The sequence below is a fragment of the Sorex araneus genome, chromosome 1, assembly GCF_027595985.1.
Source record: "Sorex araneus isolate mSorAra2 chromosome 1, mSorAra2.pri, whole genome shotgun sequence".
Classification (NCBI taxonomy): domain Eukaryota; kingdom Metazoa; phylum Chordata; class Mammalia; order Eulipotyphla; family Soricidae; genus Sorex; species Sorex araneus.
Window position 1 is genome coordinate 284,062,701 of NC_073302.1, and position 19,939 is coordinate 284,082,639.

Here is a 19,939-nt window from a genome sequence, read left to right on the forward strand (position 1 = left end):
TGTTACTTTATATAACACAGATAAGTGCAATCTTTCTATGCCTGTCCCTCTTTTCCTCACTCATTTCATTTAACATGATATTTTCCATGTTGATCCACTTACATGCAAACTTCATGACTTCATGTTTTCTAACAGCTGCATAGTATTCCATTGTGTAGATGTACCAAAGTTTCTTTAACCAGTCACACAGATAACACTTTAAGCATATTATATATCTAATATAAACAAAATGTACATGAAAAGACAAACAAAATTAATATATCATTGGTAAACCGTCACAGAAAAGAAAAAAATATCAAATATAAAAAAAAAGTAAAATGTTCAAAGAGTTTCCCCAAAGAAAGAGATCAATTCTCCAGGCTTCAAAATGCTCTGAACATTATTAGTCATTGGGATTATCTCATAAATCCAAACAGACATATGGAGAAAGATAGAAAAAATGTTAGTGGTGACCAGAGGTAAGGAGGGGGAGGAGAGAGAGGGAGAAGGGTGTTGGGGTGAGCAAATAAGAGATTGCTTAACAAATGAAGGGTTTTCTTGGGGATTGCTAAATAGGTTCTAGAATTAACACACTAAATTGCACCTTTCCAAATGACAAAAAAATATTGTTTGTCTTACAGAGCCTGGCAAGCTACCGAGAGTAACTGACCCACACGGAAGAGCCTGGCAAGCTACCTGTGGTATATTCGACGTGACAAAAACAGTAACAAGTCTCACAATGGAGACATTACTGGTGCCCACTCAAGCAAATCTATGAGCAACAGGATGACAGTGACAGTGACTCCAGCAAAAATGAATATTCCCATGGTTGAGAATGAATTTTACCTGGGGAACACAACGCCCATTGTAGAGATAGTATGTAGGGGAGAGGGTCATAACAAGGAGGTGAGAAGGCAGTATGAGTCTAAAAGCAAAGAGATTGAAGACAAATAAGATGACTATATTACATGACATCTAATTTCTATTAAACTCATTTTTACTATGGTTAAACCAAACTTTCATAATTTTTAAGAATATTTGGTGTAGAGCTTAGTAGAAGTGGTCCACAAGATATGCAGCAGGTGGTCCCAGAGCAGTACAGTGGGTAGAACATTTGCCCCACCTTTAGTCCAGTGGGGCTCGATCCTGAGCACCCCTTAGGGTCCCCCACACCCTTCCTGGAGTGATTCCTGGGCTCTCAGCCAAAAGTAAGTCCTGAGTACCACCAGATGGGGCAAAAACAAACAAAAACAAACAAAATATTTGCAGCGGGTTATTAAATTAGCCATTAGGTCAAGACACTCATTAGCGTGCTTTTCATGTCTTCTATATTTCTATTTGAGTTTCTCTGTGAACAATAAAATTTACATAAGTGCATTTATTGTCTTAAATCCTGAGTCCAAGTTATAGCAATTGTGGTTTATTCATAGTTTTACCTTCTCTGAAATAGGGTTATATAGCTCTGGGCCATGGTGAGTAATGAATTTAAATGATTTCTTCTGATATATAGTTCCACCAATAAATATTTATCCCAGTTGGATGTAGTTATTTAGGGGTGAACCTCAATAAAATTATATAACTGGTGACTGTGTCGAAAACCCTGTTGCTGGCCTATAAATATTAATAGTACCAAATTACAAACATGGAGACCAAGAATGTCTAAAAAAAAAAAAAAGACATCCTTGCTGAATTAGGATCGCCTCATTCGGTGTTATACTCTAAGACAAGAAGCCTCGTTTTTATTCATTTCTATCAAGATATGTTAGCTCAAGAAAGAAATCTAGGAATATTTCAGTTTGAGGCCATCTGTCTTTTTGAGTGTTATTTAAATGAATGAATTTCACTGAAACTATAAAGACTGATCAGAAGCAACTGATTATTTGGTCAATTAATATTTTCCTCCTCTCTATTTTCTATTACTACTTTCACGATAAATAACCAAATGTGGTAGTTATAGGATAAGACCATTCTTTCTTTTCACAGTATAAGATTGTTGAAGGCAGGTAGTATGTTTTACTTATGTTTCATGTCTCAGCATCTAACCACAGTCAGCTGGTGTTAAGTAAATGTTTCTTAATAAAGATGGGTTGCCAATAAGTAAAACTTATCTCCCATTTACAAATGTCAGTTGGAATTTTTAAATGTGATATAAGAAAAATGAGTACATTTCCTATAGGCATAACAGGAGAAAAGATTCTATGTCAGATATCTTAGGGTCCCTGGGTAATAAGAAAAAACAAATTAGGAATTTCAAACATGTTATGAAGTTTGTGATGGCCTTTCGGTTCCATGACTATTAAGTTAGTTTTTCTGTTGTTATTATTATTATTATTATTATTATTATTTAGTAAACATGGTTACAATAGTGTTAACATTTGTGGGTTTTTTTTTTTTTTGCTTTTTGGGTCACACCTGGCGATGCACAGGGGTTACTCCTGGCTCTGCACTCAGGAACCACTCCTGGCGGTGCTCAGGGGACAATATGGGATGCTGGGAATTGAACCAGGTCAGCCGCATGCAAGGCAAATGCCTACCTGCTGTGCTATCGCTCCAGCCCAATATTTGTGGTTTTGATGTACAACCTTCACCACCACCACCAAATACCCTCCACCCACCATTATGTCAGAATCCTCCAGACCTTACACACCCCCTTCCCCAATGCTTGGTAAACTCAGTTTTATAGTCAAAGTCCTAAGGTTTGTTATTATTCTATACTGATTGCCCTTTGTTTTGTTTCTCCATATACCACAGATAAATGAGGTCATCCAACATTTGTCCTTCTTCCTTCCTCATTTCACTTAACATGATATCTATAGTTCCATCCAAGTGCCAACAATCTCCAAGATTTTATTTTTTCTTTTCATCTTTTTTTTATCTTTTGGGGACACACCTGGCATTGCACAGGGGTTCATCCATGCTCTGCTCTCATGGATCACTTCTTACACTAGGAGGTTTCTCATAGAGCTCTTTAAAGCCTCCTGCTGTACCGTATATTTCAGTCTTCTTCTGTGGGAATATTTTGTCTTAATATGGCTTAATATTAATCAAATATATCAAACATAATCAAAACTTGAACTCTGTGAAAGGCGAAAAACAAATGACAACAAAACTGGTCTGAAGAAATCTCTGATTTCTCTCCATTCCAGCTTTTATTTTTTGTAACTGAAAAAGACTGGGAAACCTAGTAACTGAAAAATACTAATGTCACTCAAAAGAAATTGCTTCTAGTTGTGCTCTTTTCTTCAATTTTGGGCCCCAAACTGGTCTGAATGTACATAACAATGACCTCTGGAGTGATCATTGTGCAATGACTCTCCCTAGTAATGTTAGATTTATCTGATGATTTTAATACCCTTCATTCTAAAATGCTATTATCCTGAGTGCATTCAGGGGACAGTGCACTTAGTCATAAGTGATGGATGAATTCATTATATTCAGCCAATTTTAATGGGTCATCTAGAAAGGAAATCACCAGTCAGTTTTGTCTATTGAGCATCACTACCTCACATACCTTATTAAGCCAAATATAAAAATGGGTGGTTTTTCATTTTCTTGCCAGACAACAAAGGTCACCTATCACAAGCTTGAGAGACATTCGGGTTTATTTCTATTTGGCCTGAAAAAAATGGATAGTATTAAAGGGTTGTTTTTTCTTTATCATCTTTTTCCCATTGTGAACTGAATATTTCAAAACAGTACATCCCACAAAGAGCAAAGGTGCTTCACAGGAATTCAGAATGAGGAGGTTTCTCTATAGAGAAATAGAGGTTGACATTAATGTATTCCCTAGGTGACATTGTTAATCTAATGGCACTATTGAATCCAAGGGCTTCAGCCCCATCATTAAGAGCTGGAAGTGAAGACATTGGTGGGAATATAAATAGGTATACTGGGGAATACCACAGACTTTGTTTCTACCTACAGTTAATAGAAATAAAAAACACTTAACACACATAAAAACACTGTTCTTTATGTCAATCTGTCTTTTCAGTTCTTGGGTGGAAAATCCTGACTTCATAGTTTTTAAATGATCATTTTTCATCTGGTACCTCCACTGCATTATTTTCTCTCAGACCTGAATCTAATCATCAGTAGCTGTTAATTGTAATAGTGACAGAACTTTAGGATCAATAACTGTGATGGAAAAAACTCTTCATTTGACATTATCTTTTTTTTTACCTTTACAATAATTTTATATAAGTTCCATTCACTGTGAAATGACGTAAGCTTCAGGTGTGCAGCCTCTATCAAGAAATATGTGTTTCTACTAAATTCTCCCCTGAAATTTCAATTCTATGCATCAACATACTTTTTTTTGTCCCCCTTGTCTTGATATTATTTTAGTGCCTTTATGTTGGGTAGTAATTTTGAGCCATCATGAACATGATATGATCAACAAATCTGGTGTCAGCAAAGTGCAATGAGAATATTTAAAGGTAATTAAAAATTAAGAAATAGGTCATTTAAGGCTGGAGTAGTTTTTTAACTGGGTGGCAGCTTTAGGGTGTGGACGTGACTGCTGAGGTTTCCGGAAGTACTCATGGAGGGAGGTAACCCATCCCGACCCAAGAAGTCACAAAATCTGTATACCCAAATTTTCAGCAAATTATAACTAGGTGAGGTCTATCCTGAGACAGTGGAGTCCAGCCAGGGATATAGCTGGGATTTCGGATTGTGGGAGTAAGTGGCTGCCAGGGCCTCTGTTTGGATGGGCATCAGGCTAACCCAACCCCCTCAAATATACATGAGTCTGTTCAGCCTTGCTAAGGCCTGAGATTAACTGACGTTTTGATCTCTTTCAAGATTTATTTTTCGGTCTCTGTAGTAAGTCCATAAGTTTTTATATATATAAACTTTTTGGATTATACCCAGCAATGCTCAGGGGTTACTCCTGGCTCTGCACTCAAGAATTACTCCTGGCGGTGCTTGGAGGACCATGCGGGATGCTGGGAATCGAACCCGGGTCAGTCACATGCAAAGCAAATGCCCTAAATAGCACAGCGGGTAGGGTGTTTACCTTGTACTCGGGTTCAATTCCTCTGTCTCTCTCGGAGAGCCCAGAAAGCTACTGAGAGTATCCCACCCGCATGGCAGAGCCTGACAAGCTACCCATGGCATATTTGACATGCCAAAAACAGTACCAACAAGTCGCACAATGGAGACGTTACTGGTTCCCACTGGAGCAAATCGATGAACAATGGGACGACAGTGCTACAACAGTGCTACTGACAGTGTGGTAAGTCCGGTAGAAGAGCTTACATGGTGGCTCATGGCGGGGTGACTGCTGGTGCTTCTAGAAGTATAGGGGAGTAGAGGGAGATAGCCCATTCCAGACCTGAGAAAGACTAGATTTCATAAAATCTCATAAAATTTCATAAGATTTCATAAACTTTCATAAAGTACTGAACCCCCTGAACAAACAAACATGATGACCTCTTAGGACCTGTATTGAAAATCATCGTGCACAAAAAGAAAAGGAAAGAGAGAGAAGGAAATAAAGTGCCTGTCATAGAGGCAGCCTGGGGGTGGGGGATGTGGGGATGGAAACAGGGGTCACTGGCGGTGGAAAATAGACACTGGTGGTGGGATGGGTGTTGGATCATTGTATGACTGAAACCCAACCATGAACAGCTTTGTACTGATCTGTCTCACTGATATTTAATTAAAAATTTAAAAAAAGAAATAAGACAGAGAGATAGCAGAATAAGCTGAATACATGTTTGCATGTGGGAAGACTGATTTTAATCCCGGACACCACATTTGTTGCCCCGGGCACCCAGAGGAGTGCTCCCAAGCTCAGGAATCCCCCCAGGGATTAACATGGAGTAGGGTCATTTAGTCACAGGTATGGACTTGTTCTTCCATTGCTACACTCAACTGCTATAGATATTTAAACTCAGGTTTGAGACAAATATTGCAATAAATGAGTATTCCCTGAAAACCACTAAGTGTGACCTCAAATGAACAAAATGATGAGAGAAGTAAATAAGAAAATAAGGAAGAGGGAGAGATTTTTTAATTTCTTTCCTAGGGCCCCCCAGAGCAGATACACCCTCTTTCCTCTGCCTAGCTCCCCGTGGCGTATTCATATGCCAAAAACAGTAAAAATGATGGGTCTCATTCCCCAGACCCTGAAAGAGCCTCCAATGTGGCACCATTGGGAAGGACGTGTAAAGAGAGACTGCTAAAATCTCAGGGCTAGGACGAATGGAGACATTACTGGGCCCTCTCGAGCAAATCAACAATCAACAGGATGACAGTGACAGTGATGGCAGTGATGCAAGACAAAAAAAAAAAAGGAAAGCAAATGGAGTTTGATAATTATCAGATGGAAACCAGAAAGGCATACCCTGGGTGGAAGAGATCAGTTGGGGGCCAGAATGATAATACAGCTGGCATTAAGGTGTTTGCCTTGCCAACCAAGATTCAATCCCCAGCATCCCATATGGTCCCCAAGCATGGCCAGGAGTAATTTATGAGTTCAGAGCCAGGAATAACCCCTGATTACCAGCCAGCGTGGCCCCAAAACAAAAAACAATAGAAAAAAAAGTCATCAAATGTGTGACACTAGATGGAAAGTCGACTTGGTGATGATCACAACACAGTGTGTCCAGATGCTGGGTTATAATGCAATATACCTGAAATTTATACAATGTTCCAAGTCACTATAGGTTAGTAAAAATTATGTAAAAAGAATATTATACCTTGCTTGAAATTTGAAAATATAATTCTCTAGCAATTACTATTATGTAACTATCTGATCTAGAGCTTTACTGAAACTTTATAAGTTTAAGGGGGCAGGTCTTCCAAGCAGTGCTCTGAATATTGGGGGCTACACTGGCCATATCCAGCCAGCCAGGCTGGTGTTTCAGTGCCAGAGACCAAGCATGTGGGATCCAGCACCCCAAGGGTTGCTCTGACCATGCACTGGGGGCTCCTGGGTCCTATCTGGTGATGCTTGGTAGACTCTATGGTACAACTCAGATCACTCATGGGCAATCATACTGACCCCTAAATCTAGCTTTTCAAAATAAACTAAAGTCATTAAATTTATTCTAAAGTAATGAAAAATAATTTCCATTTGGAATTAGCACTTTAAAATTTTATTTCTTCTCACTGATTTATTATACTTTATTATATTTATAAGACCAAGCTCCCGGAAGAGAGTGATGCAGAGTCTCTTGGCCTCCGCACCTGGATTTCTCCACCAGGACCCCTCGGAGGGGAAGGATTGACTTTCCCTTCCCGCTCCAAGCAGAGCCTTGACAGTTGAAGACCTCCGGAATCCAGCCACAGCCATGGTCAAGGCCACTCTCCACACGTTCGGTAGAGCCTCACACATGAAGGCACCAGCAGAGGAACCCAGGTGTGCGGGACCCGGGGCTGAGATCTCCAAGCCTGCTCAGATTGGGACTGAGCTTTCTCCATCCAGACCTCCCATTGTCCAGTAACTTGGCAGCCACACTCACAAACTGCCCCCAGCGCAGTGTAATCCCACCAATGACCAACATCCAGAGACTATAAGACCAAGCTCCCGAAAGCACAATATCTAATAACCTTGTTCTCCCTCTTGGAGAACCTGACAAGCTACCAAGAGTCTGTTGCCCGCACAGGAAAGCCTTGCAAGCTCCCCATGGCGTATTCATATCCCAAATATAGTAAAAGATATATACATACTTCTCAGAGAGCCCGGCAAGCTACGGAGAGTATCCCGCCCGCATGGCAGAGCCTGGCAAGCTACCCATGGCATATTCGATATGCCAAAAACAGTAACAATAGGTCTCATTCCCCTGACCCTGAAAGAGCTTCCAATCATTGGGAAAGACAAGTAAGGAGAGGCTGCTAAAATCTTAGGGCTGAGTGTAATAGATACTTGACTGGTGCCCGCTTGAGTAAATTGAAGAACAATGAGATGACAGTGACACAGTGATACAATTCTATTATACAGCTAAATCTGATAAGTGTATCAGATGCCTCTTGACAGCAATAAGTTTCTATGAAAAGCAACTAAACTTGGACTAGAAAAATATTTTAGTGGATAAGCACCTCCTTGAACGTGGCTTGAACCCATGTTTCATCCATAACTCCCCTTAGAGTTCCTTGAACACCACCAGGAATAATCCCTGAGCACAGAGCCAGACTCTGAGCATACCTGGGTGTGACCCAAAAACCATAATGAAAAGCAAGTAAAAAACTAGATTAATTTCATCAGTTCTGTTTTTTTTCTGTGGTAACCTAAATAATAATGAAGTCATAAAATTTGCTTATAAGAGGATAGACACAAAGAGTATCATGCTAAGTGAAATGAGTCAGAAAGAGAGGGACAGACATAAAAGGTCTGCACTCATTTATGGAGTATAAAATAACATAACATGAGACTGACACCCAAGCACAGTAGATACAAGGGCAATCAATGAAGATTACTCCATAGTTGGAAGCCTGCCTCATAAGTGGAGGGTAGAAAGCAGCTGGAATAGTGAAGGGATCACTAAGAAAATGATGGTTGGAGGAATCGGTTGGGATGGGAAATGTGTGCCAAAAGTAGATAATGGACCAAACATACCTTTCAGTATGTATTGCAAACCATAATGTCCCCAAATAGAGAGCAAGTATGGGGAATATTGTCTGCCATGGAGGCAGGGGAAGGTGGGAAAGGGAAGGTATCCCAGGGATGTTGGTGCTGGCGATGTGCTTTGGTGCAGGGATGTGTGTTTGATCACTGTGTGATTGTAACCCAAACAAGAATGCTTGCAACTATCTCACGGTAATTCAATAAAGAATTTAAAAAATAATAATAATAAAAAATAAATAAACAAATTTATAATGATATCAGTATTCTTCTATTTTGTTTTTTATTGTTTTTTTCATTTGGGGGGGACACACCTGATGGAATCTGAGGGATACTCTCAGCTCAATGGAAACGAGTTTCTCCCCAAAGTGCTTAGGGGACCAAGTATTGCCAGGAATTGAACCCAAGGCTCCAATTTGCAACATACACACTTCCTTCCTTGAGCTATCACCCCAATAATTGCCTATTTCATGGGGTGGAGGGTCGAGGCCACACCAGGGGTTACTCCTGACTACATTCAGGAATAAATCCTGCTGTTTTTGGGGAACTCTATCGAATTCTGGGATCAAAAACAGTTTGGCTGTGTGCAAGACAAGTGTTCTACCTGCTCTACTCTTGCTCCAATCCACCTATTTTAAATTTAGTTAGACAGTTTAAGAGTTTATGAGACTCTGTGTGTCATTTCCTGTCACTTCATAGGTGAAGGCACATGTAATTTATTTCAAGTAAAATTTTGCCACAAAGAGTTATATTCTTTGGTCAGACTGAATGGATAGAATATCTTGTTTTTGCTCAATTAAATGACATGCTACTATTAATAAAATAGAAAACCACATATAATGGGTGAAATTTATTTTAAAAACACTTTGGAGCCAGAGAGATAGTATCAGAGATAAGGTCATAGTCTTGTATGTAATTGACCATGGTTCAATCCCCAGCACTTCATGTTTGAGCACCACCAAAGCACCAATGAGTGTAGACCCCTTATGAAAATACATAAATAAACACACAGATGCTTAGTTAATGTTTTGAAAAAAATTAAAGTCTACAGAAATTATTAGAACAAGAAACTTTTCATGACATTTCCTCATTTTCCCTGTAAATTGGAAGTATCATGCATGCATATTAATTACTATAGGAATATTCACTAATATGAAAATTCACTAATATGAAAAATAAAGGCACATTTTATTTTATTTTTTGAACTTACAGTTATCTTGACATATTGAGATATACCTCATTCTTTATTTTTACACAGGATACCGTTCATAATTTTATGCACTTAGCTATGTTAGAATTTACTAAAATAAATTTTAACAGAAGTTACCATGGATTTTAGACAGATGTAAGTTAGCTCTCCCATATTCTATGTTTATGAATATGGCCCAAAAATGCTAGAGGAGGTTTTAAGCAGTAACAGATAACACAAGTCCATCTGCTTTTGTCATCTGCTACTCTTTATGTGACAATTGTAAAGACTATAAAAGGAAAATCATTCACATAGCATTTATCTGAGACTTCTATAATTGAATTTTAATAAGATATTTAAATTTTTTCTTTCCTTTATTTTCTTTTAGTTCTTTAGCTTTCTTTAGCCCTTGTTACTAATTAAAGTAGTAAGCTGATGTTTTTAACACACTTTCCATTGCTTAGTGTTCTTTGCTATTCACTAAACTAATTTTATATGTTCAAATCAGCTATTTAATATTTTTTACTAATTTCTCATACTCACTCTACGGAAAGACACAATACACCTCTTGAATTTGTCTTCTGTTTTGAGCCATTATTAAGATTTATGTTAATATTCAATAGACACATGATCTAACCATATATATTTTATTTTCTCACTACTGATTCAGATATCACTTTATTTATTTGCTGCATGGCTTTCCAAATGCTGTTCCAGTCTACCATTCTCAAATTCTAATTTCTCTAAGCTAAAGTCCACCAAATATTGCTTCGTAATTGTTGTATTAGGAGCACAACATCCTCTCCAATCTATTAGCTGCCACACTGGACCCATTCTTTAGGAGTCCTGAATCATCAAAATCCTTGAACAATATTAGATGAAGAAGAAGGCATGTAAGGCTCAAGAACAATAGTTCCTAGGTAGCGTGGAACCTGGTGTCTTGGGTAAGCTGCGTTGGTGTCATTACCCACATGCAGATTTGAATCATAATCTTCCTGACAGGAAGAGACCTGCCATCTGTTGGAGACCAGTGGATAACCTCAGGAAACGAATGCAGAAAACATAAACCAAAACCAAAAAATCCTCCAGTCTTTATTTTTTTTTTAATTTTATTTTATTTTATTAAATCACCGTGTGGAAGATTACAATGCTTTCGGGCTTAGGTCTCAGTTTTACAATGCTGAAACAACCATCCCTTCACCAGTGCCCATATACCACCACCAAAAAAAAACCAAAAACCACACAGTACACCTCCCATCCCGCCCCCCCGCCCCCTACCTTGTAACTGATAAGTTTCATTTTACATTCTGTTTACTTTGGTTACATTCAATATTTCAACACAAACCTCACTATTGTTGTTAGGAGTACCCCACTAGATTCAGACCTACTTTGAAGACAAATAAGGTCGCGCGGCCGCTACGGTTTTGAATTTCTGTACTTTAACAAGAAGTCCAGGGAGATTTCTTCCAGATATTAGATAATTGCAGGCTTGAAAACCCAATCTGTGGTCGTCTTAATATGGCGGCCACCGCACCCTTCATCCCCGGAGAGAAAGAGGCGAGAGAGAGAAATACCTTTCCCCTCCTGGGCGGGCACGGGGCCGAGGCTTAGTTCTCAGGCTGGAGACATTCTGCGAGGAGTTGCCCACGCCGAAAGAGGTTTTGCTGGGTCTGGATTCACGCTTGTGCAGCTGCGGAGAGGCCACACATGCGTGCGGCCCCCGGGATCACATCTCGGTGGTGGGAGGGGCCGGTGCCTCCCTCCTCCAGTCTTTAGCTGTGCCTTTCTTTAGAATCTCCTGCTTCCTTTATTTTCCTTTTTTCCATCTTCTCTCTTCTTTAACCATGTTTCACTTTTCCTTCATCTGTTCCCTCCTTCAATTCACTGATACAGTCAACAAAAGAGTAGACACTAGTGCTTCCCTAGGCTCTGTACTAGCTACAAGTATAGGGGGCATTGACAGGACATTCATGTGTTCTTTATGAAGATTTCAGTGGATATAGGATAGAGAGTGAAGAAACAGTGACCATTCTTACACTAAAAGAAAAAAAGCATAATACCAGAACCTGATAAAAACAAGTATTGAGAGCCAAATATAGTCTACAAAATAAAAGACCAATTTGAAGAACTAACATCTAAGTTGAAATCTGGAAAAAATATGAATTAACCAGAGGACATAACAGGAGTAGAGACAGGGAAGATAAGTATTTCAGATAAAGGAATGTGCCAAAAATTGAGGGAGTAAGAGAGGAGAGAAAGAGAAGAGAAAGGGGAGGAAGGGGGAGAGGAAGAGAGAGAGACAAAGAGAGAGAGATAGATAAAGAGAGAGAAGTGAAAGCCAATCTAGCAGGAGCAAGGAATGACAGTAAGAGAAATGTCTCATATACAAAGTATAAAGTCACTAATAGTGCAGATCCTGGGGTGAAGAGGAAATTATATCCAAAGCAAATATGGAAGTGCTACACATTTGTGAAACATTGCTGCAAATGTGATCAAAGAGAGAGAAAAGTAAAGCTTCGTATTGAAACTCAAGGGACTACCTCTCTGAGTATCTTCTATTTCCATGGAGTAGGGAGGGAACTCATTTGCTACAAGCCAGTGGGTGGAAGTTGGAAATGATTGTTCTGAGCATAAGAGCACAGTAGATTGGAAAATACATTAAGATTACCAGGAAGTGTTGAAGACCCAGGTTCAGTGATAACTGTAAATTTATAATAGGACCAATCCTCTCAGTTATGTAATTTTCCCCAGAAAGTCTTATCAGGCAGAATAATGACACACAGAGATAGAAAACACAGAAGCTGGATTCATCTAGGAATGATAGCTTGCCTGGATTGTATAAAGAAAACAGGCCAGACTTATGGGTAGGAGTGTTGCTAAAATGATGAGATAATTTACCATTAAGACTAAGGAGAAAAATTTTAGAAGAGATTGATAAATAGGAAGTATGCAAAAATATCAATTGATTAAAAAACTGAGATTGATTGAACAAACAATTCTTGTTCATTGGGTGCTTACAATCTGCCAGAGTGGAAGCAAACAAATAAAAGAGTCATTACAGGACATGAAGAGAATTAAACTATGATGAAGTGCTATTAGATTTAAGGGTAGCTATATTTCATATTGGGTATTCAGTCTCTCTTGAGAACACATTAAGTGAAAGTCAGGATGGCAGGAAACACTCAGTTTTGGTACATGAATGAAAAGGTAATGATAGATCAAGTGTAGGTGCTCTAAATGGCAGTGAGCTTGGAACGGAAAGAAGTCCAACACCATAATCGCAAGTTATCAAGGACAATTATCACTGTATCACTGTCATCCCGTTGCTCATCGATATGCTGGAACAGGCACCAGTAACGTCTCCATTGTGAGACTTTTTGTTACTGTTTTTGGCATATCATGCAGGCAAGATGCTCTCGGTAGCTTGCCGAGAGGGGAGGAGGAATCCAACCTGGGTCGGCTGCATGCAAGGCAAATGCCCTACCCACTGTTCTATCCTTCCAGTCCTAAGACTCAAATGAAACTCAAATGATATAGATCCTATTGTGCAAACTGAACAGAAAAGATAGGACTTTGTATTTTTAACATAAAATTAAAGTGGAAGACTGATCACTTTATGGTTTGGAAGTTGATGATGGCGTTTTCTGTGTAGGCTATGAATGGTGAGAGTCAACAGAATGAGACTATGGGCATAAAGACACTACAATGACCTATGAAAATAGGGAAGGTAGAGTCATCTAAAGAGCAGAATTGAATGATGAGATAAAAATTTTGAAATCCTGGGCACAGACCTGTCACAGGAGATCATGAAGAGTAGTATTAAGAAGTAAGTGGCTACAGCAAGGTTGCGTTTGTTAGACATAAGAAGTCAGTCAATGGAGAGGATATGTTCTGGATATTCCAATTTCCTCGCATAGGTTTTGGAAGAGGTGGGTTCAGTGGAAGAACCAGTCTCTTATTATGAACAAAAGCCTACAGAGACTCAAAATGGTCAAATTATTAAAGATTATGTTAGTGAAGCTCAGGACATAAAAAAAACTGCTTTTTTTTCCTCCCTCAATCCATTAGCAAAAATAATTATTTTTTACCATTGAATTACCAGGTAAAGTAGCAAGACTTTGCCTTTTAATCAGAGAAGGAAAAAAAAAATCTGCACCTTACAGGATTGTGTTTGAAGGTCCCTAAGTTCTTGAAGTTGTTAAGTGATTAAGAGGATGAAGAGCCTCTGGCTCTGGGCACATCTTTTCAACTCCACTGTTCTTCCTGCACTAACATATGCCTCAGAGACCTGGGCCCTACGAAAACAGGACGAGAACTCTATTCAGGTATCCCAAAAAGGAATCGAAAGAGCTATGCTTGGAGTATTACATTTCACTCAAGTGAGAGAAGGAATCCGGAGTTCCGACCTCCATCAACGGTCAAGAATCAGGGACGCTGTCTCCTTTGCCAAGGCATCAAAAATCAGATAGGCCAGACACGTAATGCAATTCAGAGATGACCGCTGGACTAGAGCTGTTACTGACTGGATTCCATGGGACGTCAAAAGACTGCATGGCTGCCCACCTACGAGATGGTCAGACTTCTTCATCAAAACCCTGAATGAACGGTTTGAGGCTCTTCCTGTTCCTGGAGTGAGAAGATACCATTTGGCTACACTAGCATGTGACAGAGACAAATGAAGATGTTACTGGTGCCCACTCGAGCAAATCGAAGATCAGTGGGATGACAAGTGATACAAGTGAAGTTCTTAAATACTTTAACTATGGCTTGAAAGTATATGACAAGCATATTACTATTCTGATGTTTAATGCTGGCATTGGGAATTCACCTGCTTTGCTTGGGACTCACAGAGCAGTGCTTAATGGAACCTAGAGGCCATTCCCAGGAATTCTCCGTGTACCAAGCTGGATATTCCAACACTCGGACTCAGTGGTGTAGTGTTGCTCAGTCACAGTGCTGAGAACAAGTTCACCCAGTTGTTCTTACAAGTCTCTAGTGCAACGTGCAATGGTACTTCAGGGGCCAAATGTTGCTGGAAATCAAAATTAAGTCCTTGTATATCCAAGACATCTGCCCCTGACCTCTGACCTGTCTCCCTGGCTCCAGGCTGCCCTTGCTTTCAAAATCCTACATCATTTTGCAAATAAAGTTTTACTAAGGCATCATGATGCTCTTGAATTTGCATAATTCCTATAGCTGCTTTCACGCTGGAATGACAAATTGAGTCATTGACAAAGGTTATATGGCCCGCAATCCAGAAATATTCATTTTCTGAAAACCAACAGAATGTCTCCTGGGTAGTAAGGTAGCAATGACCATAAGAAGTAAACACAAGACTCATATTCAGAGAAATAGAGGGGGTGGATTTTGAGGACTTTCAGTACCTTTGAAGAGAGATTATGCAAGTGTACATATAATATATATCAAAGAAACAGAAAAAAAGCGCCCAGAAAGAAACCCATGCATAAGTAGACAATTCATGACAGTGAATTCAAGAATATCTAATGAGGTAAATAAACCCTCTTCAACAAATGGTGTTAGGGTGACAATGACAAAGAGTGAAATGATTTTTTTTTTAATTTTATTAAATCACCATGGGATAGTTACAAGCTTTCATGTTTGGGTTACAATCACACAATGATCAAATACCCATCCCTCCACCAGTGCACATTCCCCACCACCAATATCCCCAGTATACCCCCACCTTTTCCACCCTCCCCTTCCTCCATGGTAAATAATATTCCCCATACTTTCTCTCTACTTTCGGGTATTATGGCTTGCAACACAGACACTGAGAGGTCATCATATTTGGTCCATTAGAGTGAAACTAATTTCTTTGACACCACACACAAAATTTATTTGACACCATACACAAAATTAGCTCAAAAATGCATTACAGATATGAAAAATTAGAGCTGAGATTATAAAAATAATAAGAAATAATTTGAAATCATGAGCTGGGGAGAAGGTAGCTGGGATAGAGAAAGGATCACTAGTCAATGATAGTTGGAGGGATCGCCCAGAATGGGAGATGTGTGCTGAAAGTAGACAAAGGACCAAACATGACGGCCTCTCAGTATCTGTATTGCAAACCAAATGCCCAAAAAGTAAAGAGAGAATAGAAGGAAATTGTCTGCCAGAGAGGCAGGGGGTAGGGTTGGGTGGGGGTGGTGGGAGGAATACTGGGCATACTGGTGGTGGAAAATGTACACTAGTGGAGGGATGGGTGTTTGATCATTCTATAACTGAAACTCAATCATGAAAACTCTGTAAATGTATCTCTCAGTGATTCAATTAGAAAAAAGAAAGGAAAAAACAATAGACAATAAGTAACTTGACACTTATTCTCAGTGATAGTATTTTATCCGAGAGTGAAGGTAACAACAGAAAGAAAAAAAAAAAGAAACCATGAAAATAATAAAAAAAGACAAATAGAACTATGTCAAACTAAAAAAGGTTTCTAATCCACAAAGAAAAGTATCAATAAAACAACAAGGCAAAACTTACTAAATTGGAGAAAATAAATTATCTATATCTGTATCTATATATCTAGCAGAATTCTCATGTATTCATTAGAGTGTAGTGTCTATAACATGTATTCTCAACTGTTCCCATCAGCTGCAGAGAATAGGACCCTAATATACTCCTAACAAGACCATAACCATTTATTAGTTATGAAAGTTTGGTTATCACAGATGCTATGTTGCTTCTAGTGGTATTTAGTAGAAAATGATACCTTTTTCAGTGCATTCATCACATAAGAATCTCACAACCATATTCCTCGGAATCCACAGCTTTTAAGTTGTATGAATTCATCTATGTGAAGTCAAGGTTCCCAAACAGAATAAGTTGTCTGGAATCATTTTTCAGCTTGCCCAGAGTAAGATCTAGAAAGCTATGGTTTAAATATGGGTGAAGGCACACATTCAGAAGGCAGCCATACTAAACAGGACAGTAAAGGAATAGTACAGAGGAAGGATGGAATATGTAGGGGTGGGAATTGTGGCAAACTGAACATTCTATTCACCTTACCGAATAGAACGTTGCTACTTGGCTACTTTGTAGTAAGAAAGAAATGATTGCCAACAAGTCTTACTTTGCATGCAGAAGGCCAGGTTTGGTCCTTTGCACTACATGGTTCCCCAGACACCACCAGGAGCGACAACTGAGCACAGAGCTGAAAGTGCCCTGAGCACTGTTGGGAAGAGTCCAATTCACCTCTCTGAAAAACAAACTGTCACTGTCACTGTCACTGTTATCCCGTTAATCATTGATTTGCTCGAGAGGCACCAGTAACATCTCCATGTGAGACTTGTTACTGTTTTTGTATATCGAATACACTACGGGTAGCTTGCCAGGCTCTGCCTTGCTGAAGAGATACTCTCGGTAGCTTGCCAGGCTCTCTGAGAGGAGCGGAAGAATCGAACCCAGCTCAGCCGCGTGCAAGGCGAATGCCCTACCCGCTGTGCTATCGCTCCTGCCCCTGAAAAACAAACAAAAATCAGAAATGAATACAGCCTAATTCATTGATTATTCAAAACATACATGATCAGACTTGAATGTAAATGTTGTATTATCTAATGTTTTAAAAAGAAAGAAATGTAATTTCCAGCCATAATCTGCATATGCGTGCCAAGTTAAACCTTAAACTCAGGCTGGAGAGATAGCACAGAGATTATTTTTTATTTTTTTAAAATTTTTAAAATTTTATTAAATCACCGTGAGATAGTTACAAGCTTTCATGTTTGGGTCACAATCTCACAATGATCAAACACCCATCCCTCCACCAGTAGCACAGGGTTTAAGGCACGTACACAAACAAGATCCCCACCTCCACCCAGCCCCCAGGATGCTGCCCACAGTGACCCCCAAAACAAAGAGCTGGAAGTATCCTTAAGCACTATATAATATGACCCATAAACAGACATTACAATGACCCCTTTCAGCTTTGGCCCTTCCATCACTCATTGTAACCCAGATTCTAGTTGGAAGAGGAAAAAGTAAATAATGAGTTCTTCTTGATACAGAACTGAAATTTGAGTTTTAAAAGCAATCAGTATTTGTTGTCTGTGTGTGTGGAATACCTTAACTCACCAGCAAACTCACCAAAAGGTTATAAATACCAAGCCTCAGCCTGAGAGTCAAGTTCTCTTCACATCTTTTCTCTTGGGCTGCTGAGAAAGCAAACACCAGCTAGTGCCTGACAGTCTTGGGCATCACTCTGTTATGACCATTTTTGAAAAAGGAATATTGAGTCAAAAGGGCTCCAATATGTTCAGCATAGTCCTCTATAATCTGATTGCAGTGAACCTTTCTATCCTGCTCCTTCTATCCAGTCCACAGAACCTGGAATGTGTCCGTAACTTAAACATATGCATTCCAATTTCATATCAGCTTCTCATTACCTCCTGGAGCCCAACTGGTGTCATTTTTGTGACCTCTACATATCTATTGTTTGTTGCCTCTTATTTTGGACTTTTGTGATAATGTTGTTCAATTTCCATCAGTGTATTTGATTGCATCATCGGTGTATTTGACTGGGTCTTATTCCTGGGTCTTCCAAGAATAAGAGGTCCAGACAAGACTAAACATGCAAAGATTTTTATTGGGGGAAATACCTAGGAAAGAAAATGCAAGTCTGATCCTGAAGGAAGAGCAGTGAGGAGGATGATATTGAAAGCACCCTAGATCCCTGTGCTCTCAGGGCAGACTCAGCAATAATGAAAGCAAATGTTTGGTGAAATGTATCAGGCATGTGAATCCCATATCTCCTAAGGAAAGGCTTTGCTGTCATTGTCTTGGAACCACATGGACTCATTGTAATCATGGCAGCTGCAGACTCCAGAGCTCAGATGCAGAGGTCCTTGGTTAACTATACTCCCTATGATTAGAGAGGGCTGGAACAATAGCACAGCGAGTAGGGCATTTGCCCTGCACGCAACTGACCCAGGTTCGATTCCTCCATCCTTCTTGGAGAGCCAGCAAGCTACTGAAAGTATCCCGCCCACACAGCAGACCCTGGCAAGCTACCCGTGGCGTGTTTGATATGCCAAAAACTGTAACAACAAGTCTTACAATGAAGACGTTACTGGTGCCCGCTTGAGCAAATCGATGAACAACTAGACGATAGTGCTACAGTGCAGTGCTACGATTGGAGAGCTGAGAGACATAATCTCAGGACTCCAGGTAAAAGAGATAATAACCTTTTCCTACACACATCTCATTTTTGCTTGATCTAACAAAGTGCCATGTTCCATAAAGACAGATATACAAGGACACATACAGATGCTATATTAATACATAATTAAAAATCACTATATAAATATGTAAGTATGGAGGATTAGATTCAACATGCATTTCTCTTAAAATGAGAACTACCGCACTACTGATACCATCCATTTATTACAAGCTTCTTTGCTAGTAGTAAGTTACTAGACTAATAATTTCACTGAGTTCTCTAAACTTCTTCACATATCTTTCTTGTGTACTTGAGAAATCCATAATCAGAAGCACCAACAAACTGCTTATGTCAAAAGTTGGTGGGGGCAAAACAGGAGAACCTAAAAGAAATGGATGGATTCCTCGATTCTTACAATCTCCCAAGACTGAACAAAGAAGACTTGGAATACCTGAATAGACCCATCAATGTTAAGGAAATTGAAGCTGTGATCAAAAACCTCCCCAAAAACAAAAGCCCAGGCCCAGATGGCTTCACTGGCGAATTCTTCCAAACATTTAAAGAAGACCTGCTGCCTGTTTTCCTCAAACTTTTCCAGGAAATTGAAAAAACAGGAACTCTCCCAAACAGTTTCTATGAAGCACATATCTCCCTAATACCAAAAGCAAACAAAGACACCACTAAGAAAGAAAATTACAGACCAATTTCCCTGATGAACACCGATGCTAAGATCCTCAACAAAATACTAGCAAATAGGATCCAACAACTCATCAAAAAGATTATACATCACGACCAAGTGGGATTCATCCCAGGGATGCAAGGATGGTTTAACATTCGGAAATCAATCAACATAATCCAGCATATCAACAAAAGTAAAGATAAAAACCATATGATCATATCAATAGATGCAGAGAAAGCATTTGACAAGATCCAACATCCTTTCATGATGAAAACCCTCGCCAAAATGGGGTTTGGAGGAACTTTCCTCAAGATAGTCGAAGCCATCTATCACAAGCCTACGGCA